Genomic DNA, 25,642 nt, shown 5'->3' on the forward strand with positions numbered 1-25,642 from the left:
TTGCTCAGTTTAGCTGGACGGCCAGGTCTAGGAAGACTTCTGGTGGTCCCAAACTTCTTCCATTTAAGGATTATGGAGGCCACTGTGCTTTTAGGAACCTTGAGTACTGCATAAATGTTTTTTTACTTAGGCCAGATCTGTGCCTTGCCACAATTCTGTCTCTGAGCTCCTTGGCCAGTTCCTTTGACCTCATGATTCTCATTTGGCGTGACATGCACTGTGAGCTGTGAGGTCTTATATAAATAGGTGTGTGCTGTTCCAAATCAAGTCCTATCAGTTTAATTAAACACAGCTGGACTCCAGTGAAGGAGTAGAACCATCTCAAGGAGGATCACAAGGAAATGGACAGCATATGACTTAAATATGAGTGTCTGTGCAAAGGGTCTGAATACTTATGACCATGTGATAAACCTTGGGGATCCTTGTTAATGATAAACTTACCTGGAACAGCCAGTGCCTGGCAGTGGTTGCCAAGGCAAACAGGATCATGGGGTGCATTAAAAGAGGTCTGGATACACATGATGAGAGCATTATACTGCCTCTGTACAAATCCCTGGTTAGACTACACATATTGTACTGTGTACAGTTTTGGGCACCGATGCTCAGGAAGGATATAATGGAACTAGGGTGAGTGCAAAGGAGGGCAACAAAATTAACAAAGGTGATGGAGGAACTATAATACCAAGAGATATTAGCAAAATTTGGATTATTTAGTCTAGAAAAAAGATAACTGAGGGGCGATCTAATAACAATGTATAGGTATATGAGGACAATACAAATATCTCTCTTAGGATCTGTTTATACCAAGGACGGTGACTGTCACAAGAGGGCATTCTCTGCGTCTGGAGGGGAGAAGGATTCTATACTGTTAGGGCAGTGAGAATCTGGAATTCGTTGCCTGAGGAGGTGGTGATGGCGAACTCAGTCGAGGGGTTGAAGAGAGGCTTGGATGTCTTCCAGAAGCGTAACAATATTGTATCTTACAGTTATTAGGTTCTTTAGAAGGACGTAGATCTGGGGATTTATTCTGACGGAATATAGGCTGAACTGGATGGACAAATGTCTTTTTTTCAGCCTTGATAATTACAGGTGCATCTCACAAAATTAGAATATCATCAAAAAATTAATTTATTTCAGTTCTTCAATTCAAAAACTGAAACTCATATATTATGCAGGTCATTACAAACAGAGTGATCTATTTCATTTGTTTATTTCTGTTAATGTTGATGATTATGGCTTACTGCCAATGAAAACCCAAAAGTCATTGTCTCAGTAAATTAGAATACTTTATAACACCAGCTTGAATAAATGATTTTAAAATCTAAAATGCTGGCCTACTGAAATGTATGTTCAGTAAATGCACTCAATACTTGGTTGGGGCTCCTTTTGCATCAATTACTGCATCAATGTGGTGTGTCATGGAGGCGATCAGCCTTTGGGACTGCAGAGATGTTATGGAAGCCCAGGTTTCTTTGATAGCAGCCTTCAGCTCATCCTTATTGTTGTGTCTGGTGTTTCTCATCTTCCTCTTTACAATAATCCAAATATTCCATAGATTCTCTTTGGGGTCAAGGTCAGGTGAGTTTGCTGGCCAATCAAACACAGTGATACTGTTGTTTTTCAACCAGGAATTGGTACTTTTGGCAGTGTGGACAGGTGTCAAGTCCTGCTAGAGAATGAAATTTCCAACTCCAAAAAGCTTGTCGGCAGAGGGAAGCATGAAGCGCTCTAAAATTTCCTGTTAGACGGCCACGCTAACTTTGGTCTTGATAAATCAAAGTGCACCTATACCAGTAGATGACATGGCTCCCCAAACCATCATTGATTGTGGAAACTTCATACTAGACCTTAAGCATCGTGGATCGTCTGTCTCTCCACTCTTTCTTCAGAATGTGGGACCTTGATTTCCAAGGTCTACTATGAAGTCACAGTCAAGGGCTAAGTAAAATAGCTCTTCTTCACTTATAACGGTGTGTTGCTCCTGTTCTTTAGGACTCCTGCATTTAAAGGTTTGGTATTTTCCTGTGGGAGCTTTTTACACCAGGACTCTTTATCTATTTTTTGTGCTGCCCTAATCTACTTTTTGTATGTATGCGTGTATATTTTGTCTGATTTTTCTCTTTATAGGTATATTTTTGTGTAAAATGTAAATTCTTCATTTTATAAACTGCTGACAACATGCTTTGAATTTCCAAGCACTAAATTTTGTATCTATTTTCAAAAAATGAGAAATGGTCAAGATAACAAAAAATGCAGTGCTTGCAGACGTCAAATAATGCTAAGAAAACAAGTTCCTAATCATTTAGAAACAACAATACTAATGTTTTAACTCAGGAAGAGTTCAGAAATCAATATTTCCTATAACTTTCTTTCTAATCTCCTGAGACAACTCTTTCCTTTGCTTCCTCTGGTCCATGTTGAGTGTGATACACACCCTGTCACCAAACAGCACAGTGAGTATCTGTAGCCATATATACAGGCCCACTCACTGATTCCAAGATTGTAGACACCTGTGATTCTAATTAGTGGACACACCTTGATTTAACATGTCCCTTTTGTCATATTAATTTCAGGGGTACCATCATTTCTATCCAGGCCTATTTCATTAGTTTTTTGGGCAGCCCTGCAGTGAGTGGCTAGGCTGCCCAAAATTTGGACACATCCCAATACCCCTTTGAAGAGGCTTACAGGAGGGCCTCCTGAAAACATTGTTCCCATTATTAGGAAGTGGGTCTCCTATAGTGTTTGCCTGTGCAGTGAATGCAAGGATTTGCAGGCACTCCAGTGCCCCTTGGAAGAGATGTGGATGATGGCCTCATAAAAAAATGTTCCCATTAGAAAGGAGCAGGTCTCCTATACTTGTAATGCCCATGCACTAAGTGTGTCAGCTGACAAACATTTAACCCTGGGGGATATACATGAATATACTGTATAACAATTTTTTTTTACGGGCATCATAAACACCCTTTTAAAAAATTGTGGGTGTTGTATCATGGACCACGGTCACCCTGGTGATATGGTGGTGGAGAATGAGGAGAAGGAGGAGGACAACAGCAATTAGCCAAAATCAGAAAGCATATACCCATGTGTGGGTGTGAAGAGATGCATGGGAATAGATTTCACCAAAAAAAGATACTGGATTTGAGTTTGTTACGCTGCTATCATTCGGTGGTTTTGAGAAATCTGGCCCAATCCAGCCCTTGTTCATTTTTATGAGTCTTGTTGTCAGCATTTTCAGTTGACAAGTGGATGCGCTTATCAGTTATAATTCCACCAGCGGTACTAAAAACCCGCTCTGACAACACACTAGCAGCAGGGCGGGCCAGGACCTCCAAAGCTTAGATACCCAATAATTGTAAGGCACAGAGTAATCACAGACGACATTGGTACGGTCAGCAAGGTACTCCCTCAGCATCTTCCCAAACTTTGCACTCCTTGTGAGAGTACCTCTCGCCTCAGGGCCAGTGCGATGGTAGGGTCTGAGAAAACTCTCCCAGAACTTTGCCAGTGTTTCCCTGCCTCTGCTGGATTGGAGTTGTGTCTATCTTGCCTGTACTCCTTGGTTGTCCAACGAAGTGTGACTTTTGTTTTCAGATATTAATTTTTTTAATAATTCTGCAACAAGGGCCTTCTGGTACTGCCCTATTTTAGGAGACCTGTCCGCCCCAGGAATAAGAGATAGAAATTCCTCCTTATAGTGTGGGTCTAGAAGTGTCACCAACCAGCAATGACTGTCACCCAAAATTTTGAGAACGTGAGGGTCATAGGAAAGGCAACGTCACATAAACCCAGCCATGCGTGCCAGACTGCTAACAGGCAAGACTTCCATGTCCTCACCACAAAGTTGAGTGCCGAGTTATCTGATATTATTATTATTCTCACCAAGAAGATGACTGACCATGCTCTCCTCCTCCTCCTCCTCCCTGTCCTCAGGCCATCCACGCTGAACAGACAGTATGACAGTTGTGCAGGTAGTACCATCTATAGTGCATGAAATTAGCTACTGTTCTTCCTTCTCTTCATCTTTGTCACCCAATCCACGTTGGGCTGAGATGAGGCTGTGCTGTGTGTCATCATCCTGTATGGTTCCTTGCTCCATCTCATTGTGCACAAACTGCAATGAATCCTCTTTGATTGTGAGCAGAGAGCATTTCAGAACACAGAGAAGCGGGATGGTGACGCTAATTATGGCATCATCGCCGCTCACCATCTTGGTGGAGTCCTCAAAGTTTTGGAGGATGGTACATATGGCTGACATCTATGTCCACTCCTGAGGTCTTATGTGTGGAGTCTGAATTGAATACAGATGGCCTTGTTGATGCTGGCACTCGACAAGTGAGTACCAATGCGTGGGGACATCACACACCAGTCGGTGAGCCGGAAGCTGCAAACGCCGCTGAAGCACGGCAAGGGCAGGAGAAGCTGTAGCTGTTGGTATGGCTGGATTTGTGTATTCAGTAATAGTATACCCACACAGACTTAAAAACCACCTATACTGTCTCTATTTCTGATATAGACCTGATGATGCTCTGTGGCCAGCCAATCACTGTAATACCACAACCAACATGGCTGCGTGTAACGCTCGTGCCCTGACTGGATGGCGTGAGTGAGGATTGTGGCCCCACTGTGCCACAAACCAGACTTCCCTGGAGGGGCCTGACTAAGCAGCTACCTTGGTGTTCACTGGAGCCTCTAGTGGTGAGGTCAGACTTGTGCGGCAGGTAGCTTCCAGATACGACTCCTGGGCGGTGTCTGGCTGTAGCAGCTGATCCCACTGGGGGACGGAACTCTAATGACTGGTGCGGACAAATACAGACTGGTACAACTGGCAATCTGGCAGGCAGGTGGGTATGGCGGCTGGCACTGTGGAAGACAGGCGTGGACCGCTGGCAGTGTGGTAGACAGACCGGCATGGCTGGCTCTCTGGCATGGCTCAGACTGGAGGAATCGGAACCATAACGGGTAGGGCAGGAACACAGGCAGGTAAGAGTAGGATAAGAGGACAGGTAGGAACCAGTTCATACTGGAGGGACAGGAACCGTTAGGAACCAGTTCAGACTGGAGGAACAGGAACTGTTAGGAACCAGTTCAGACTGGAGGAACAGGAACTGTTAGGAACCAGTTAAGACTAGAAGGAAAAAAGACCTGCAGGACGCAGAACGAGAGCAGAGCAGAACCGCAAGGTGCGGAACGGGAGAAGAGCAGAACTGCAGGGTGCGGAACGGAAGCTGAGCAAAACCGCAAGGAACATAAAGGAAGCAGAGCAGAACCACAGGGTGTGGAGCAAAGAGCAGAGCTGCAGGGTGCGGAGCGAAGAGCAGAGCCGCAGGAGTAGACACAAGGCTACACACAGCTGAGTAGGGAAGGAAACAGACAAGGACAGGAACAGGTACAAGAAACGGACAAGAAAGGCATGCAGCCCCCGGGGAGGCGGAACACAAGACACACAGCGAGCACCGAGCATGCTTGCTCATCACTACTGTTCACTTTTCCATTTATTGATTCTGGCCTCGCGCCCAGTCCACTTGAAGGGGGGCAAGAGGAGATTGCATGTAGCGATGCCCAAATATTTGAGCAGCCACGGTCACACAATGGCGACAGCGGCAAAGTGTCACAAGAGGTGGACGATGATGAGACACAATTGCCAGAAAGTCAGGAGGAGGACCAGGGTGCGGAAGTAGAGGAGGAGGTAGTGGATGATATAGTAACTGATCCAGCAGCACACAGGAGGAGGGAGGCATAGCACCCCAACAGGCAGGAAAAAGCAGTGTGGTGGCCGCAGACAGAAAGAGGGAAACCGTTCCTTGTAACACCAACATAACGGAAGTTGCCAGTCCAACCGTTAGGTCTTCCTGAGTCTGGTTGTTTTTTAAAGACTCTGCCGATAACCCCAAAAAGGCCATTTGCACACACTGCCATGCCAGCATCAGCAGGGGCAGCAAAACTACCAGCCTCACCGCCACCAGCATGATCAGGCACATGGCAGCAAAGCACCCGACTTTGTGGGCTGAACCACAGGGTCCACGAACAGTGTCTGAGGGTGACACCACTGCTTCCGCTGTTGTGCGTGCAAGCCAATTCCCTGTACTTGCTGTATACGAAAATGCCTCCTGCCCTGCACCTGTCTTTGCACAAACTCAACTAGCACCATTATTAAGCACGTCCACATACTTGTCCCAGCACTGCGTTCAGTTGTCCATACCCCAGTCCTTGGAACACAAGCACAAATACGCAGCCAACGCCCCACAGGCCACACTACTAAATTTACACATTTCTCAGCTGCTTGCGCTCAAAATGTTGCCTTTTAGGCCCATGGAGATGGAAGCTTTCTGAAACCTGATAGCGGTGGCCTTTCCTCGGTACTTAGTCCCCAGCCTCCACTATTTCTCCCGATGTGCCATCCCAGCATTACACAAGCATGTATCCCACAGCATTAGACGTGCACTAAACAATGCAGTTACTAGGAAAGTTCACCTAACCACGGACACGTGGACAAGTGCTTGTGGGTAGGGATGGTATACTAGGTTAACATAGTGGAAGTCGGGACCCAGTTGGACCTCAGGATGGAACACATCCTCCCGATGCTGGGGATTGCGGGCCCTGTTGTGAACTGTCTCAATTTGACTTCTGAGTCAGGGCTCCCTCTGGTGGTTACTGTGGGTTGTGGAGCTGGTCGAAGTCTGCCACCTGATGACGATGATTGGAAATTAGGGGTTACTGACTGGAGTATTTAATCCTTTGCATCTGATGTGGTTTTGCCTCTTTCTGCTTTGCTGTGAGGGTTCAGTGTGCTCCCTGCTGGGGCAGTGCTGGACCCCGCTCCATGTGTTACAGCTTGTGTCAGTTTGTTCAGTCCCCTGTTATATTAGTCTCTTTTGGTTTGCTGCCAGTTCATACCAGAATGCCGATATATTGGGGGAGAGGTCGTGAGACCTCAGTGTTTTTTTTGTACATCAGACATGTTGGATTTTTAGGGTTTTTGCGTGATTGCAAACAGTGTCTTTCCATTCCTATCCTATCTAGTCAGTTTGGGCCCCATCATTTGCTCAGTCTATTTTCTGCCTGCGTTTGTGTCTCATCTTGTCTCACCAAAAATATATGTTTGGAGGCTATCTATTCCTTTGGGGTTCTACTCCAGGGCAGTTTAGATTTCACCTTTCTTGCTTTAGGCTTAGTTAGCTCTCCGGCTGTGCCGAGGCATCTAGGGCATCGTAGGTACGCCCCATGGCTACTGCTAGTTGTGTTGTTAGGATTAGGGGTCTACAATCCGCTAAGTTACCAACCTTTTTGGTTTCCTGGTGGCCTAGCCTATTCCTGCCATCCTCCTTGGTGACCAGTTCATAACAGAATCACCAGCCTAAACTGTAGACTCTAGGGTACTCTAAAGAAGGAAAGAATAGTACAAAAAAACAAAGTGTCAGAATTTTTTAATATAATTTTTTCCTCTTTTTCTCTGGGGCCATAGGAGGATTTTTTCTTTAATGGAGACTAAGCAATTGTCCGATCATGTTGAGCAGCTCGCTGCTGAAGTGCAGGAAATTTCTGCCTATCTCGCTCAATCATCTGCTGTAGAACCAAAGATCCCTACTCCTGATGTGTTTCCTGGGGATCGGTCAAAATTTTTGAATTTTAAGAATAATTGTAAATTATTTCTTGCTTTGAAACCTAACAAATCGGGGAGCTCGGTGCAGCAGGTTAAAATTGTCATCTCCCTGCTGCGCGGCGATCCCCAGGACTGGGATTTTTCTCTGACACCTGGAGATCCTATTCTGGCTAATGTGGATGCGTTTTTTCAAGCCCTGGGCTTGTTGTATGATGAACCTAATGCTATTGATCAAGCTGAGAAAACCTTATTGGCATTGAACTAGGGTCAGAATGCTGCAGAGTTATATTGTCAAAAATTCCAAAAGTGGGCGGTCGTTACTAAATGGAATAATGATGCCCTAGCAGCTCTCTTTCGGAAAGGTCTGGCAGAAACCGTAAAAGATGTTATGGTGAGATTTCCTGTCCCCTCTGGTCTTAGCCATTCAAACTGATCGACGTTTACGTGAACGTAAAACTACGCGAGAGGCGGTGGTCTCTTTCGAACAAACTTCTGAACCCATGCAATGTGATAGGGTTTTGTCTAGGGCGCAATGTCAAGAGTTCAGATGGCATAATAAGTTGTGCTTCTTTTGTGAGGACGCCTCTCATACTATTTCTGTCTGCCCTAAACGAGAAAAACGTTTTGCTCACTCATTTGCCATGGGCAGTGTACAGCCTAAGTTCCTTTTGGCGGTTACCTTGATCTGCTCCCTGTCTACATTTTCTGCTAAGGCTTTTGTTGATTCAGGAGCAGCTTTGAATCTGATGGATTTTGACTTTGCCAAACGTTGTGGTTTTCCCATGGTGCCCCTGCGGACCCCTATTCCTTTGAGGGGTATTGATGCTACCCCTTTCGCGGAGATTAAACCCCAGTTTTGGACCCAGGTGATAATGCGGGTCGCCCCGGACCACCAAGAGAATTGTAAATTTTTGGTGTTGCACATTTTACATGATATTATTGTACTGGGTTTTCCTTGGTTGCAACCCATAATCCTGTTTTGAAATGGAAATCTGTGTCTGTGGTGAGTTGGGGTTGTCAGTGTGTTCTTAGTGATACTCCTGTTTTCTCCACCTCTCCTCAGTCTCATGATGTTCCTGACTATTTGGCTGATTTTTCTGATGTATTTAGTGAGAGTAAGTCCGCGTCTTTGCCTCCTCATAGGAGTTATGACTGCGCAGTTGAGTTAATGCTCGGTTGTAAATTTCCCAAGGGTCGGCTTTTCAGCTAATCGGTACCCGAGCATGATGCTATGCGATCTTATATCAAGGAGTCATTGGAGAAGGTTCATATCAGACCATCCTCTTCACCTTTAGGTGCTGTTTTTTTTTTTGAGGCCAAGAAAGATGGCTCATTAAGGCCGTGTATTGACTATCATTCCCTTAACAAAATCACTGTTAAATATCAGTACCCGTTACCCCTGATTTCTGATTTATTTTCCAGAGTTACAAGTGCTTATTGGTTTAGCAAACTTGACCTCAGGGGGGCATATAATCTTATTCGCATCAAGCACGGAAGACGGCGTTTAATACTCCAGAGGACATTTTGAGTACCTGGTGATGCCTTTTGGGCTCACAAATGCCTCTTCCGTTTTCCAATCTTTTATGAACGATATTTTCTGGGACTTTGTGGATAAGTTTTTGATCATTTATCTGTTGTGAGTTCATTTTTCCCTTCACCATTGAGGTCTGATGAACTCCCTCCTCTGGTGAAGGAAGGTAGTGAGGCTGATTACCAAACACATGGGCAGCTAGATGATGACTGGGTGCCTGGAATTGAGGACTGGATATAAGGCTGCCGACGCCCTTCTTCCTGGCTGGTGATTTTCCTGCTGGATTCTTGGAGACCAGTCTGATTCCTGCATCTCAAAGCTAAGTTTTTCTGCTCTGCTTTGTACTCTTCAGTTTTGTTTTTGTTTTGCCTTGTTTTTTGGGAGTTCTGCCATCCCCGGCCGGGGGTGAGCTGAACTCCCTTTTTGTCTCTGATCTGTTGATATTTTGCTCTGTCTTCAGAATATACCTGAGTGCTGATATAGTCTTTTGAAGCCTAGCGACTTCAGGGCCTGTTTTTCCTATCAGTCGGTTGGCTCATTTTGATAGGGTTTTTGCGGATGGCAGACAGCAGCTTTCCTATCCTGTCCTATGTAGTTAGCTTGGGCCCCATCATTTGCTCAACCTATCTTTCTATCTGTGTTAGTGTTTTCATCTTGCTTCACCGTCATTATATGTTGGGGGCTGCCTATTGCTTTGGGGTCTGCTCTGGGGCAGTTTAGTTTTTCCCCTTTCTGTCTTTAGGCTATATAGTTCTCTGGCTGTGATCGAGGGGTCTAGGGCACCGTAGGAACCCCCCACGGCTACTGCTAGTTGTTGTGGATAGGTTCAGGGGTCTGCAATCCGATAGCTGCCAACCTCTCTGGTTTTTCTGGACTTAGCTGGTATTTTGTTTTTTCCTCCTTCGGTAACTCATCATAATAGAATCACCAGCCATACCGCAGATCCTAGGGTACTCAATAGCAGGAGAGAATTGTAAAAAAAAAAGTGTGTCAGAATTTTTTTTTTTTTTGTGTGCATATTTTTTTCCTCTATATCTCTGAGGCCGTAGGAGGAATTTTTCTCTCAATGGAGATGAAGCAATTGTCTGATCGTGTGGAGCAGCTCGCTGCTGAAGTGCGGGGAATTTCCGCCTATCTTGCTCATTCACATGCTACTGAACCAAAGATTCCTACTCCTGATGTATTTTTGGGGGATCGGTCTAAATTCTTGAATTTCAAGAATAATTGTAAATTATTTTTTGCCTTGAAGCCTAACTCGTAGGGGAACTCCGCGCAGCAGGTTAAAATTGTCATCTCTTTGCTGCGCGGCGATCCCCAGGATTGGGCGTTTTCTTTGAAACCTGATGATCCTATTCTGAATAATGTGAACGCATTTTTTCAAGCCTTGGGGTTGTTGTATGATGAACCTAATGCTATTGATCAGGCTGAAAAGACCCTGCTGGCATTAAGCCATGGTCGGGATTCGGCAGAGTTGTACTGTCAAAAATTCCGAAAGTGGGCGGTCCTTACTACCTGGAATGATGGTGCCTTGGCAGCCCTCTTTCGGAAGGGTTTGTCAGAAACTGTAGAAGATACTATGGTGGGATTTCCTGTTCCCTCTGGTCTTGACGATTCTATGTCATTAGCCATTCAGGTGGATCGGCGTTTACGTGAACGCAAAACTACACGAGAGATGTTGCCACCTGTTGAACAAATGTCTGAACCTATGCAATGTGATAGAGTTTTGTCTAGGGCGCAACGTCAGGAGTTCAGAAGGCGTAATAAGCGGTGTTTTTTTTGTGGAGATGCCTCGCATATTATTTCTGTCTGCCCTAAACGAGAGAAACGTTGTGCACACACGTTTTCTGTGGGTAGTGTTCAACCCAAGTTTCTTCTGGCAATTACTCTGATCTGCTCCCTGTCCACATTTTCCACCAAGGCTTTTGTGGATTCAGGAGCAGCTCTTAACCTGATGGACTTGGATTTTGCTAAACGTTGTGGATTTCCTATGACACCTCTGCGGACGCCTATCCCTTTGAGGGGTATTGATGCTACTCCATTGGCGAAGAATAAACCTCAGTTTTGGACCCAGGTGGTAATGCGGGTCGCCCCAGATCATCAAGAAAATTGCAGATTTTTGGTGTTACATAAATTGCATGATACCATTGTTCTGGGGTTTCCCTGGTTGCAAATTCATAATCCAGTTCTGGATTGGAAATCTTTGTCTGTGGTGAGTTGGGGTTGTCGGTGTGCCCTTAGTGATGCTCCTGTTTTCTCCACCTCTCCCCAGTCGCATGATGTTCCTGACTATTTGGCTGACTTTTATGATGTATTTAGTGAGAATGAGTCTGCGTCTTTGCCTCCTCATAGGAGTTATGACTGTGCAATTGAGCAGAACACGGGGTGTAAATTCCCCAAGGGTCGGCTTTTCAATTTATCTGTACCCGAGCACGAGGCTATGCGATCCTTTATTAAGGAGGCATTGGAGAAGGGTCATATTAGACCATCCTCTTCACCCTTAGGTGTTGTTTTTTTTTTCGTGGCTAAAAAGGATGGTTCATTAAGGCCTTGTATTGACTATCGTGCCCTCAACAAAATTACTGTTAAATATCAGTATCCGTTACCCCTGATTTCTGATCTATTCTCCAGAGTTAAAGGTGCTTGCTGGTTTACCAAGCTTGACCTCAGGGGGGCGTATAATCTTATTCGCATTAAGCATGGGGATGAATGGAAGACGGCGTTTAATACTCCGGAGGGACATTTTGAGTACCTGGTGATGCCTTTTGGGCTCACTATTGCCCCTTCTGTCTTCCAGTGCTTCATGAACGATATATTCCGAGACTTTGTGGATAAATTTTTGATTATCTATCTGGATGATATTTTGATCTTCTCCAAGAATTGGGACTCTCATGTGGAACATGTTCGGACTGTGTTCCGGATTTTGAGGGAGAATTCCCTGTATGTCAAGGGATCGAAATGCCTTTTTGGGGTACAGAGGATTTCATTTTTGGGATTTATTTTGTCTCCGTTAACTATTGAAATGGACCCGGCCAAGGTACAGGCCATTTATGATTGGGTTCAGCCCACTTCTTTGAAGGCCCTCCAGAAGTTTTTGGGTTTTGCTAATTTTTATCAGAAATGTATAGCTAATTTTTCTGGTATTGCCAAGCCTTTGACGGATTTGACTAGGAAGGGTGCTGATGTGCTGAATTGGTCTCCGGAGGCTGTTTCTTCCTTTCAGGAGGTGAAGCGAAGATTCACTTCTGCTCCGGTTTTGCGGAAACCTGATGTCTCACTCCCGTTTCAGGTGGAGGTGGACGCTTCTGAGATTGGTGCAGGAGCGGTGTTGTCCCAAAAAGATCCTGTGACATCTAAAATGAATCCTTGTGCTTTCTTTTCCCGAAAGTTCTCCCCATCCGAACGTAACTATGATGTGGGGAATCGGGAACTGTTGGCCATGAAATGGGCATTTGAGGAGTGGAGACATTGGTTGGAGGGAGCAAAACACCAAGTCGTGGTCCTTACTGACCACAAGAATTTGATTTACCTAGAGTCGGCCAAGCGCTTGAATCCTAGACAGGCTAGGTGGGCCTTGTTTTTCACACGTTTTGATTTTGTGGTCTCTTTTCTTCTGGGCACTAAGAATGTCAAGGCAGACGCCCTCTCTAGGAGTTTCCTTGCTGATTCTCCTGTTGTGACTAAGCCTGCTACCATCTTAGGCGAGGGGGTAGTTCTTTCTGCCATCTCGCCCGATTTGAGACGTGCTCTGGAAGAGTTTCAGGAGGACAAACCTGAGCGTTGTCCCAGTGGAAAGTTGTATGTTCCTGACCAGTGGAGGAAGAGAGTGATGTCTGAAGTTCATTGCTCTGCATTGGCTGGTCATCCAGGTATTTTTGGTACTAGAGATCTGGTGAGTCGGTCTTTTTGGTGGCCCGCCTTGTCTCGTGATGTCAGGAATTTTGTGCAGTCCTGTGGGACTTGCTCCCGGTCTAAACCTTGTTCTCGCTCTAGTGGCTTGTTGATGCCTTTGCCGGTGCCCAGGAGGCCATGGACCCATATTTCAATGGATTTTATCTCTGACATGCCTGTCTCTCAGAGAATGACTGTTATTTGGGTGATTTGTGATAGATTCTCTAAGATGGTCCATCTTGTACCACTCCCTAAGTTGCCATCTTCCTCTGAGTTGGTGCCCTTGTTTTTGCAACAGGTGGTTCGCTTGCACGGGATTCCTGAGAACATTGTATCTGACAGAGGAGTTCAGTTTGTGTCTAGATTTTGGAGGACTTTCTGTTCCAAGCTGGGAATTCAGTTGTCCTTCTCCTCTGCGTTTCACCCTCAGACCAATGGGCAGATGGAGAGAACAAACCAGACTTTGGAGTCATATTTGAGATGGTTTATTTCTGCCGATCAGGATGATTGGGTTTCATTTTTGCCCTTTTTTTTGCCGAATTTGCTTTAAATAATAGAGCTAGTTCTGCCACTTTGATGTCACCTTTTTTTTGTAACTTTGGTTTTCACCCTCGATTTTCTTCAGGGCAGGTGGAGCCTTCTGCCTGCCCAGGTGTTGACACTGTGGTGGAGAGAATGCACCAGATCTGGGGCCAAGTAGTGGATAAGTTGTCTCTCTCCCAGGAAAAGGCCCAGCGGTTTTCCAACCGGCGTAGGACCGTTGGCCCCCAGTTTAAGGTGGGTGATATGGTTTGGTTGTCATAAAAAAATATCGCTATGAAGGTGGCTTCTCCTAAGTTTAAGCCTAGATTTATTGGACCTTACAAGATTTTGGAGATTATTAATCCGGTCTCTTTTCGATTGGCTCTTCCTGTCACATTTAAAATTCATAATGTGTTTCATAAGTCCTTGTTGAAGAGGTTTGTTGAACCAGTAGTTCCTGTGGTGGCACCTCCTGACTCTATATTGGTTGAAGGTAAAATGGAATATGAGGTAGAGAAGATACTGATTCCCGTCTGGCTAGACGGAGACTCCAGTATTTGGTTAAGTGGAAGGGTTATGGTCAGGAGGATAATTCCTGGGTCTCTGCCTCTGATATTCATGCCGAAAGATTGGTGCGTGCCTTTCATCGGGCTCACCCGGATTGCCCTGGTGGCATGGATGAGGGTTCGGTGACCCCTCCTCAAGGGGGAGGTACTGTTGTGAGTTCATTTTTCCCTTCACCATTGAGGTCTGATGAACTCCCTCCTCTGGTGAAGGAAGGTAGTGAGGCTGATTACCAAACACATGGGCAGCTAGATGATGACTGGGTGGCTGGAATTGAGGACTGGATATAAGGCTGCCGACGCCCTTCTTCCTGGCTGGTGATTTTCCTGCTGGATTCTTGGAGACCAGTCTGATTCCTGCATCTCAAAGCTAAGTTTTTCTGCTCTGCTTTGTACTCTTCAGTTTTGTTTTTGTTTTGCCTTGTTTTTTGGAAGTTCTGCCATCCCCGGCCGGGGGTGAGCTGAACTCCCTTTTTGTCTCTGATCTGTTGATATTTTGCTCTGTCTTCAGAATATACCTGAGTGCTGATATAGTCTTTTGAAGCCTAGCGACTTCAGGGCCTGTTTTTCCTATCAGTCGGTTGGCTCATTTTGATAGGGTTTTTGCGGATGGCAGACAGCAGCTTTCCTATCCTGTCCTATGTAGTTAGCTTGGGCCCCATCATTTGCTCAACCTATCTTTCTATCTGTGTTAGTGTTTTCATCTTGCTTCACCGTCATTATATGTTGGGGGCTGCCTATTGCTTTGGGGTCTGCTCTGGGGCAGTTTAGTTTTTCCCCTTTCTGTCTTTAGGCTATATAGTTCTCTGGCTGTGATCGAGGGGTCTAGGGCACCGTAGGAACCCCCCACAGCTACTGCTAGTTGTTGTGGATAGGTTCAGGGGTCTGCAATCCGATAGCTGCCAACCTCTCTGGTTTTTCTGGACTTAGCTGGTATTTTGTTTTTTCCTCCTTCGGTAACTCATCATAACAGAATCACCAGCCATACCGCAGATCCTAGGGTACTCAATAGCAGGAGAGAATTGTAAAAAAAAAAAAAAAAAGTGTCAGAATTTTTTTTTTTGTGTGTGCATATTTTTTCCTCTATATCTCTGAGGCCGTAGGAGGAATTTTTCTCTCAATGGAGATGAAGCAATTGTCTGATCGTGTGGAGCAGCTCGCTGCTGAAGTGCGGGGAATTTCCGCCTATCTTGCTCATTCACATGCTGCTGAACCAAAGATTCCTATTCCTGATGTATTTTTGGGGGATCGGTCTAAATACTTGAATTTCAAGAATAATTGTAAATTATTTTTTGCCTTGAAGCCTAACTCGTAGGGGAACTCCGCGCAGCAGGTTAAAATTGTCATCTCTTTGCTGCGCGGCGATCCCCAGGATTGGGCGTTTTCTTTGAAACCTGATGATCCTATTCTGAATAATGTGAATGCATTTTTTCAAGCCTTGGGGTTGTTGTATGATGAACCTAATGCTATTGATCAGGCTGAAAAGACCCTGTTGGCATTAAGCCAGGGTCGGGATTCGGCAGAGTTGTACTGTCAAAAATTCCGAAAGTGGGCGGTCCTTACTACCTGGAATGATGGTGCCTTGGCAGCCCTCTTTCAGAAGGGTTTGTCAGAAACTGTAGAAGATACTATGGTGGGATTTCCTGTTCCCTCTGGTCTTGACGATTCTATGTCATTAGCCATTCAGGTGGATCGGCGTTTACGTGAACGCAAAACTACACGAGAGATGTTGCCACCTGTTGAACAAATGTCTGAACCTATGCAATGTGATAGCGTTTTGTCTAGGGCGCAACGTCAGGAGTTCAGAAGGCGTAATAAGCGGTGTTTTTTTTTGTGGAGATGCCTCGCATATTATTTCTGTCTGCCCTAAACGAGAGAAACGTTGTGCACACACGTTTTCTGTGGGTAGTGTTCAACCCAAGTTTCTTCTGGCAATTACTCTGATCTGCTCCCTGTCCACATTTTCCACCAAGGCTTTTGTGGATTCAGGAGCAGCTCTTAACCTGATGGACTTGGATTTTGCTAAACGTTGTGGATTTCCTATGACACCTCTGCGGACGCCTATCCCTTTGAGGGGTATTGATGCTACTCCATTGGCGAAGAATAAACCTCAGTTTTGGACCCAGGTGGTAATGCGGGTCGCCCCAGACCATCAAGAAAATTGCAGATTTTTGGTGTTGCATAATTTGCATGATACCATTGTTCTGGGCTTTCCCTGGTTGCAAATTCATAATCCAGTTCTGGATTGGAAATCTTTGTCTGTGGTGAGTTGGGGTTGTCGGTGTGCCCTTAGTGATGCTCCTGTTTTCTCCACCTCTCCCCAGTCGCATGATGTTCCTGACTATTTGGCTGACTTTTCTGATGTATTTAGTGAGAATGAGTCTGCGTCTTTGCCTCCTCATAGGAGTTATGACTGTGCAATTGAGCTGAACCCGGGGTGTAAATTCCCCAAGGGTCGGCTTTTCAATTTATCTGTACCCGAGCACGAGGCTATGCGATCCTTTATTAAGGAGGCATTGGAGAAGGGTCATATTAGACCATCCTCTTCACCCTTAGGTGCTGTTTTTTTTTTCGTGGCTAAAAAGGATGGTTCATTAAGGCCTTGTATTGACTATCGTGCCCTCAACAAAATTACTGTTAAATATCAGTATCCGTTACCCCTGATTTCTGATCTATTCTCCAGAGTTAAAGGTGCTTGCTGGTTTACCAAGCTTGACCTCAGGGGGGCGTATAATCTTATTCGCATTAAGCATGGGGATGAATGGAAGACGGCGTTTAATACTCCGGAGGGACATTTTGAGTACCTGGTGATGCCTTTTGGGCTCACTATTGCCCCTTCTGTCTTCCAGTGCTTCATGAACGATATATTCCGAGACTTTGTGGATAAAATTTTGATTATCTATCTGGATGATATTTTGATCTTCTCCAAGAATTGGGACTCTCATGTGGAACATGTTCGGACTGTGTTCCGGATTTTGAGGGAGAATTCCCTGTATGTCAAGGGATCGAAATGCCTTTTTGGGGTACAGAGGATTTCATTTTTGGGATTTATTTTGTCTCCGTTAACTATTGAAATGGACCCGGCCAAGGTACAGGCCATTTATGATTGGGTTCAGCCCACTTCTTTGAAGGCCCTCCAGAAGTTTTTGGGGTTTGCTAATTTTTATCGAAATTTATAGCTAATTTTTCTGGTATTGCCAAGCCTTTGACGGATTTGACTAGGAAGGGTGCTGATGTGCTGAATTGGTCTCCGGAGGCTGTTTCTTCCTTTCAGGAGGTGAAGCGAAGATTCACTTCTGCTCCGGTTTTGCGGAAAACTGATGTCTCACTCCCGTTTCAGGTGGAGGTGGACGCTTCTGAGATTGGTGCAGGAGCGATGTTGTCCCAAAAAGATCCTGTGACATCTAAAATGAATCCTTGTGCTTTCTTTTCCCGAAAGTTCTCCCCATCCGAACGTAACTATGATGTGGGGAATCGGGAACTGTTGGCCATGAAATGGGCATTTGAGGAGTGGAGACATTGGTTGGAGGGAGCAAAACACCAAGTCGTGGTCCTTACTGACCACAAGAATTTGATTTACCTAGAGTCGGCCAAGCGCTTGAATCCTAGACAGGCTAGGTGGGCCTTGTTTTTCACACGTTTTGATTTTGTGGTCTCTTTTCTTCTGGGCACTAAGAATGTCAAGGCAGACGCCCTCTCTAGGAGTTTCCTTGTTGATTCTCCTGTTGTGACTAAGCCTGCTACCATCTTAGGCAAGGGGGTAGTTCTTTCTGCCATCTCGCCCGATTTGAGACGTGCTCTGGAAGAGTTTCAGGAGGACAAACCTGAGCGTTGTCCCAGTGGAAAGTTGTATGTTCCTGACCAGTGGAGGAAGAGAGTGATGTCTGAAGTTCATTGCTCTGCATTGGCTGGTCATCCAGGTATTTTTGGTACTAGAGATCTGGTGAGTCGGTCTTTTTGGTGGCCCGCCTTGTCTCGTGATGTCAGGAATTTTGTACAGTCCTGTGGGACTTGCTCCCGGTCTAAACCTTGTTCTCGCTCTAGTGGCTTGTTGATGCCTTTGCCGGTGCCCAGGAGGCCATGGACCCATATTTCAATGGATTTTATCTCTGACATGCCTGTCTCTCAGAGAATGACTGTTATTTGGGTGATTTGTGATAGATTCTCTAAGATGGTCCATCTTGTACCACTCCCTAAGTTGCCATCTTCCTCTGAGTTGGTGCCCTTGTTTTTGCAACAGGTGGTTCGCTTGCACGGGATTTCTGAGAACATTGTATCTGACAGAGGAGTTCAGTTTGTGTCTAGATTTTGGAGGACTTTCTGTTCCAAGCTGGGAATTCAGTTGTCCTTCTCCTCTGCGTTTCACCCTCAGACCAATGGGCAGATGGAGAGAACAAACCAGACTTTGGAGTCGTATTTGAGATGTTTTATTTCTGCCGATCAGGATGATTGGGTTTCATTTTTGCCCTTTTTTTTTTGCCGAATTTGCTTTAAATAATAGAGCTAGTTCTGCCACTTTGATGTCACCTTTTTTTTGTAACTTTGGTTTTCACCCTCGATTTTCTTCAGGGCAGGTGGAGCCTTCTGCCTGCCCAGGTGTTGACACTGTGGTGGAGAGAATGCACCAGATCTGGGACCAAGTAGTGGATAAGTTGTCTCTCTCCCAGGAAAAGGCCCAGCGGTTTTCCAACCGGCGTAGGACCGTTGGTCCCCAGTTTGAGGTGGGTGATATGGTTTGGTTGTCATCAAAAAATATCGCTATGAAGGTGTCTTCTCCTAAGTTTAAGCCTAGATTTATTGGACCTTACAAGATTTTGGAGATTATTAATCCGGTCTCTTTTCGGTTGGCTCTTCCTGTCACATTTAAAATTCATAATGTGTTTCATAAGTCCTTGTTGAAGAGGTTTGTTGAACCAGTAGTTCCTGTGGTGGCACCTCCTGACTCTATATTGGTTGAAGGTAACATGGAATATGAGGTAGAGAAGATACTGATTCCCGTCTGGCTAGACGGAGACTCCAGTATTTGGTTAAGTGGAAGGGTTATGGTCAGGAGGATAATTCCTGGGTCTCTGCCTCTGATATTCATGCCGAAAGATTGGTGCGTGCCTTTCATCGGGCTCACCCGGATTGCCCTGGTGGCATGGATGAGGGTTCGGTGACCCCTCCTCAAGGGGGAGGTACTGTTGTGAGTTCATTTTTCCCTTCACCATTGAGGTCTGATGAACTCCCTCCTCTGGTGAAGGAAGGTAGTGAGGCTGATTACCAAACACATGGGCAGCTAGATGATGACTGGGTGGCTGGAATTGAGGACTGGATATAAGGCTGCCGACGCCCTTCTTCCTGGCTGGTGATTTTCCTGCTGGATTCTTGGAGACCAGTCTGATTCCTGCATCTCAAAGCTAAGTTTTTCTGCTCTGCTTTGTACTCTTCAGTTTTGTTTTTGTTTTGCCTTGTTTTTTGGAAGTTCTGCCATCCCCGGCCGGGGGTGAGCTGAACTCCCTTTTTGTCTCTGATCTGTTGATATTTTGCTCTGTCTTCAGAATATACCTGAGTGCTGATATAGTCTTTTGAAGCCTAGCGACTTCAGGGCCTGTTTTTCCTATCAGTCGGTTGGCTCATTTTGATAGTGTTTTTGCGGATGGCAGACAGCAGCTTTCCTATCCTGTCCTATGTAGTTAGCTTGGGCCCCATCATTTGCTCAACCTATCTTTCTATCTGTGTTAGTGTTTTCATCTTGCTTCACCGTCATTATATGTTGGGGGCTGCCTATTGCTTTGGGGTCTGCTCTGGGGCAGTTTAGTTTTTCCCCTTTCTGTCTTTAGGCTATATAGTTCTCCGGCTGTGATCGAGGGGTCTAGGGCACCGTAGGAACCCCCCACGGCTACTGCTAGTTGTTGTGGATAGGTTCAGGGGTCTGCAATCCGATAGCTGCCAACCTCTCTGGTTTTTATGGACTTAGCTGGTATTTTGTTTTTTCCTCCTTCGGTGACTCATCATAACATTTATCTGGATGATATTTTGATCTTTTCCAGTGATTGGGATTCTCATGTGGAACATGTCTGGACTATATTCCGGATTTTGAGGGAAAATACTCTGTATGTTAAAGGATCAAAATGTCTCTTTGGTGTACAGAGGATTTCGTTTTTGGGATTCATTTTGTCTCCGTCTGCTATTGAAATGGACCCGGCCAAGGTACAGGCCATTCATGATTGGGTTCAGCCCACTTCGCTAAAGGCTCTCCAGAAGTTTTTGGGTTTTGCTAATTTCTACCGTAAATTTATAAGTAATTTTTCTGGTATTGTTAAACCACTGATGGATTTGACCAAAAACGGCGCTGATGTGGTGAATTGGTCTCCAGAGGCAGTCTCGGCATTTCAGGAGCTTAAGCGGAGATTAACTTCTTCTCCGATTCTACGGCAATCTGATGTTTCACTCATATTTCAGGTGGAGATAGATGCTTCTGAGATTGGTGCAGGAGCCGTTTTGTCTCAAAGAGATCCGGTAACCTCTAAGATGAATCCCTGTGCCTTCTTTTCTCGAAAATTTTCCTCATCTGAACGTAACTATGACATGGGGAATCGAGAATTGTTGGCCATGAAGTGGGCAGTTGAAGAGTGGAGACATTGGTTGGAGGGAGCTAGAGATCAAGTTTTGGTCCTCACCGACCACAAGAATTTGATTTATCTTGAAACATCCAAGCGCTTGAATCCTAGACAGGCTAGGTGGGCCTTGTTTTTCACGTGTTTTAATTTTGTGGTCTCCTTTCTTTCGGGCACTAACAATGTTAAGGCAGATGCCCTTTCTAGGAGTTTCTTTGCGGATTCTCTTGATGTAATCGAGCCTACTACCATTCTACATGAGGGTGTAGTTCTTTCCGCCATATCACCCGATTTGAGACGTGCACTGGAGGAATTTCAGGAAGACAAACCTGAATGATGCCCTATGGGAAAATTGTATGTTCCTGACCAGTGGAGGAGAAGAGAAATGTCTGAAATTCATTGCTCCACGTTAGCTGGTCATCCAGGTATTTTTGGTACCAGAGATTTGGTGAGTCGGTCTTTTTGGTGGCCTGCCTTATCTTGTGGTGTCAGGAATTTTGTGCAGTCCTGTGGGACTTGTTCTCTGTCCAAGCTCTGTTCTCATTCTAGTGATTTGTTGATGCCCCTGCCAGTGCCCAGGAGGCCATGGACCCATATCTCAATGGATTTTATTTCTGATCTCCCTGTCTCTCAGAGAATGACTGTTATCTGGGTGATCTGTGATAGATTTTCTAAGATGGTCCATCTTGTACCACTCCCAAAGTTGCCATCTTCTTCTGAGTTGGTGCCCTTGTTTTTACAACAGGTGGTTCATTTGCACGGGATTCCTGAGAACATTGTGTCGGACAGAGGAGTGCAGTTTGTTTCCAGATTTTGGAGAGCTTTTTGTTCCAAACTGGGAATTCAGTTATCTTTCTCCTGTGGATTTCATCCTCAGACCAATGGGCAGACTGAGAGATCAAACCAGACTTTGGAATCCTATTTGAGATGTTTCATATCTGCTGATCAAGATAGCTGGGTCTCATTTTTGCCCTTGGCCGAATTCGCACTAAACAATAGGGCTAGTTCTGCCACTTTGATGTCTCCTTTTTTCTGTAACTTTGGGTTTCATCCTCGATTTTCTTCGGGGCAGGTGGAAGCTTCGGCCTGCCCAAGTGTAGATTCTGTGGTAGAGAAAATGCAGCAGATTTGGGACCAAGTAGTGGATAAGTTGTCCCACTCTCAGGAAAAGGCCCAACGGTTTTCCAACCGGCATAGGACCATTGGTCCCCGGTTTAAAGTGGGTGATATGGTTTGGTTGTCCTCAAAAAATATTCCTATGAAGGTTGCGTCTCCAAAATTCAAGCCAAGGTTCATTGGACCTTATAAAATTTTTGAAATCCTTAACCCCATTTCTTTCCGTTTGGCTCCAGTTACGTTTAAGATTCATAACGTTTTTCATAAATCTTTGTTGAAAAGGTTTGTGGAGCCAGTAGTTCCCATGGCGGCGCCCCCTGACCCTGTATTGGTTAAGGGTAATTTGGAGTATGAGGTAGAGAAGATATTGGATTCTCGTCTGGTTAGTTGGAGACTCCAGTACTTGGTCAAGTGGAAAGGTTATGGCCAGGAGGATAATTCTTGGGTCTCTGCTTCTGACATTCATGCCGACAGATTGGTTCGTGCTTTTCTCCGGGCCCATCCTGATCGGCCTGGTGGCGTGGATGAGGGTTCGGTGACCCCTCTTCTTTTCTTTTCAATGATCTTTTTATTAATAGATTCAAAGTATGACAACGTCAATCATAAGTGATTAAATTTTCACAATAAAGTATACAGACGGTGTAATACCAGTAACAAAGATATTATTTTCCCTTTTTTTTTTTTGTGATTCAAACACATAAGAAAATAGATGGAGAGAGATAAATAAAAGAGTAGAGTGGAAGCAGTAGAGGTACTAAGAGAAGGTATAAGAGGGGGGATGGGGTCTGACGATATCACAAGATAGGCTTCAAGTGGTTCATGGATAGAAGGATGGTCTGTATCTGATCCATAAGCGCCAATTTTCTTCGAAAGAACGCTGTGTATGGTTCACTGAGGCAACAACTTCGGCCATATGGAACAATTGGTCTACCTTTGACTGCAGCTGTTGAAGAGTAGGGATCTGGCTTGAACCCCAACAAGTGGGGATTAAAAGTTTGGCTGCAGCAATAATATTGAGAACTAAAACGGAGGACCTGTTCTGCTTAGAACCCATAGGTAGGTTTAATAGAGCTGTTTCCGGCGATAGCAACACTGAGGCCCCTGTAACGTCTCTAGCAAGCTTTTCTGTTAGTGCCCAGAAGGGTCAAAGGACAGGACATGTCCACCAAATATGAAAGAAATCTCCCCCACCCCCTCCACAGCGCCAGCAATTGTCCTGCGACCCAGTCCGCCAAACACAAGTCTGTGCTGGTTTAGTGTACCATCGTGATACTATTTTGAAAGCATTCTCTTGTATTTTCACGCAGCTCGTTGGGCCATGTGAATGAGTATATATGTAATCAATTTGTGATTGTGAAAGTTTCTAACCTAGATCCTACTCCCAATGGGCTATGTATGCTCTCCTCGTGGACAGATCTTTACTCAGAAGCATCATGTAAATTGTAGAAAGGACCTTGGTCGGCCTTAACGATTTAGAGCAGAGAATTTCATATGGTGTGAGTTTGCGTGAGGAGTCTGGGCAATAACGCATATATTTCAAAAACTCTCTTAGAGAGTTATATTGGAGAAAATTAAGGCTCGAGGGTGTCAAGAGGTCGTTCAGTTCCGACAGCGGGAGGAGTGCCCCACCAGACATTATCCGATCAATAGAGATTTGGCCCAGTCTCTGCGCCAGTTCCCCTCCCTCCTTTAGTACATCCAACGGAGGTGATAAGGCATCTGAGAGTCTCAGTAGTGGAGACGAGGGAGGTATCAAGAAGGCGTGAAGATTCGACCAGACTTTAAGCAGGGCCCGAGATAGAGGGTTGGAGAAGGAGGAGAATTTCCTTCCCTTAGTATATGTTAGTAAGAGGGATCTGAGAGCACAGGCGAGATAATATTTTCTATATTGACCCAATATTTGTCATTAGTGTTTCTTATCAAGTCTACTGATCGAGATAGCACAGCTGCATAATAGTAGTTTTTAATATCAGGGGCTCCCATTCCCCCTCTGCGTTTTGGCTACGACAATGTGCGTGAGTTTATATGGGGCCTCGCTTCCTTCCAAATGTATTTGAAAAATATGGAATTAACTCTAGAAAGGAAAGAATTTGAGACATGGATGGGTAGAGTTGAAAATAAGTATGTACATTTGGGGAGTATCAGACTCTTTATAAGGTTCTTCCTCCCCATCCATGACAGGAAAGGATCCCTCCATGACTTAATAGTGGACTGGACTCTGTCCAATAGAGGGTAATAATTAAGTTGGAAAAGATCTTTATCCGATCTGGCTTTTTTAATACCCAAGTAGGTAATACTTCTGCTAGGCCAAGTAAACGGGTATAATTATTTTAACCTTTCCAGCGTGTGAACAGGTATATTTAGGTCTAAAGCTTCGGATTTTGACGCGCTTGTTTTAAAGTTGGTAAGGCTGCCATATTCCTCAAGGATTCCCAACAAAACAGGGAAGCCTCGAAGAGGGTTAGTCATCAAGACCAACAGGTCATTGGCAAAGGCCGCGGTCTTGTGGTGAATTTTTCCTATTTTGATGCCGTCAATTTCCGGGCTCTGCTGTATTGCACATAATAGCGGTTCCATAGTTAAGATGAAGAGGATTGGGGAGAGAGGGCAGCCCTGTCTTGTGCCATTTTGGATAGTAAATGCGTTAGTCAAGGAGCCATTGACTCCAATACGTGCTGTGGGGTTTCTATACATTTTCATTGTGGCCGAAATAAGTTGGGGGGAAGCCAAAACAGGCCAATGTCTCACCTAGATAGGTCCAGTCCACCCTGTCGAAAGCTTTTTCTGCATCTGTCCCAAGGAACACTAATGGAAGGTCTCTTTGTTTCACAAAATGCATAAGATGCAGAATTGTTTGTGTATTATCTCTCCCCTCTCTTCCCCCAACAAAGCCCGTTTGGTTTAACGAGATTAATTCTGGCAAAAATGTAGCAATTCTTCGTGCAACCATACTAGCGAACATCTTTAGGTCAACATTCAGCAAGGAGATTGGACGGTAGCTGCTACACACTTCGACGTCCTTGCCTTCTTTGTAGATTAACGATATTCTGGTTTCTAGAGCCTGAGTAGGGAAAGAGCTGTCCCCCATAATAGAATTGCACATGTTTAATAGGCGAGGGAGGAGAATCGAGGGGAAAGTTTTGTAGTAGATGGAGGAGAGACCGTCTGGACCCGCGCCTTACCTGACGGGCAGTTCGATAGGGTGGACCGGAGCTCGTCCAGTCGAAAAGGCTCAGCCAGCCATTGCCGTTGCGAGTCCGAGAGCTTTGGCAGATTTAAGCGGGTCAGGAAAGACTTAATGAGCTGTCTTTTCCTGGTCCTCTCCTGGGAGGATTCAAATGAGTGTAGGTTGTAAAGTTGTTTATAATAGTTTAAGAACTCCGATTTTATCTGATCATAATCAAGAGTGTGGGTGCCTTTTGAACTTTTAATCGAGTGGATATAGGTACGACATTGGCGCTGCCGAATTTTTGAGATCATGAGCTTAGAAGCTTTGTCTCCGTGTACAAACATTCTAGTTCGCCAAGAAGCGTACCATTTTGCAGACTGTAAGTTTAAAATGTCCTTTACCTGTTGTCTTTTTAGAGACAGTTGGGCCAGGGTCCTGGAATCAGTTTGTTTTTTATGTTGAATCTCGAGTGTAGCTATTTCAGCGTATAATGTGTTCACTTGCTGTTGTTTTTGTTTATTCAGATAGGAGGAGATTGAGATCAGTTCTCCTCTAATAACTGATTTATGGGCTTCCCATAAAATTGGGGCGGAAACCACACCATTGTCATTTTGATCAAAATATTGGTTAAGTGTTTTAGTAATTCGGTCA

The sequence above is a fragment of the Dendrobates tinctorius genome, unplaced genomic scaffold (assembly GCF_039654945.1).
Source record: "Dendrobates tinctorius isolate UK_male_01 unplaced genomic scaffold, ASM3965494v1 ptg000294l, whole genome shotgun sequence".
Classification (NCBI taxonomy): domain Eukaryota; kingdom Metazoa; phylum Chordata; class Amphibia; order Anura; family Dendrobatidae; genus Dendrobates; species Dendrobates tinctorius.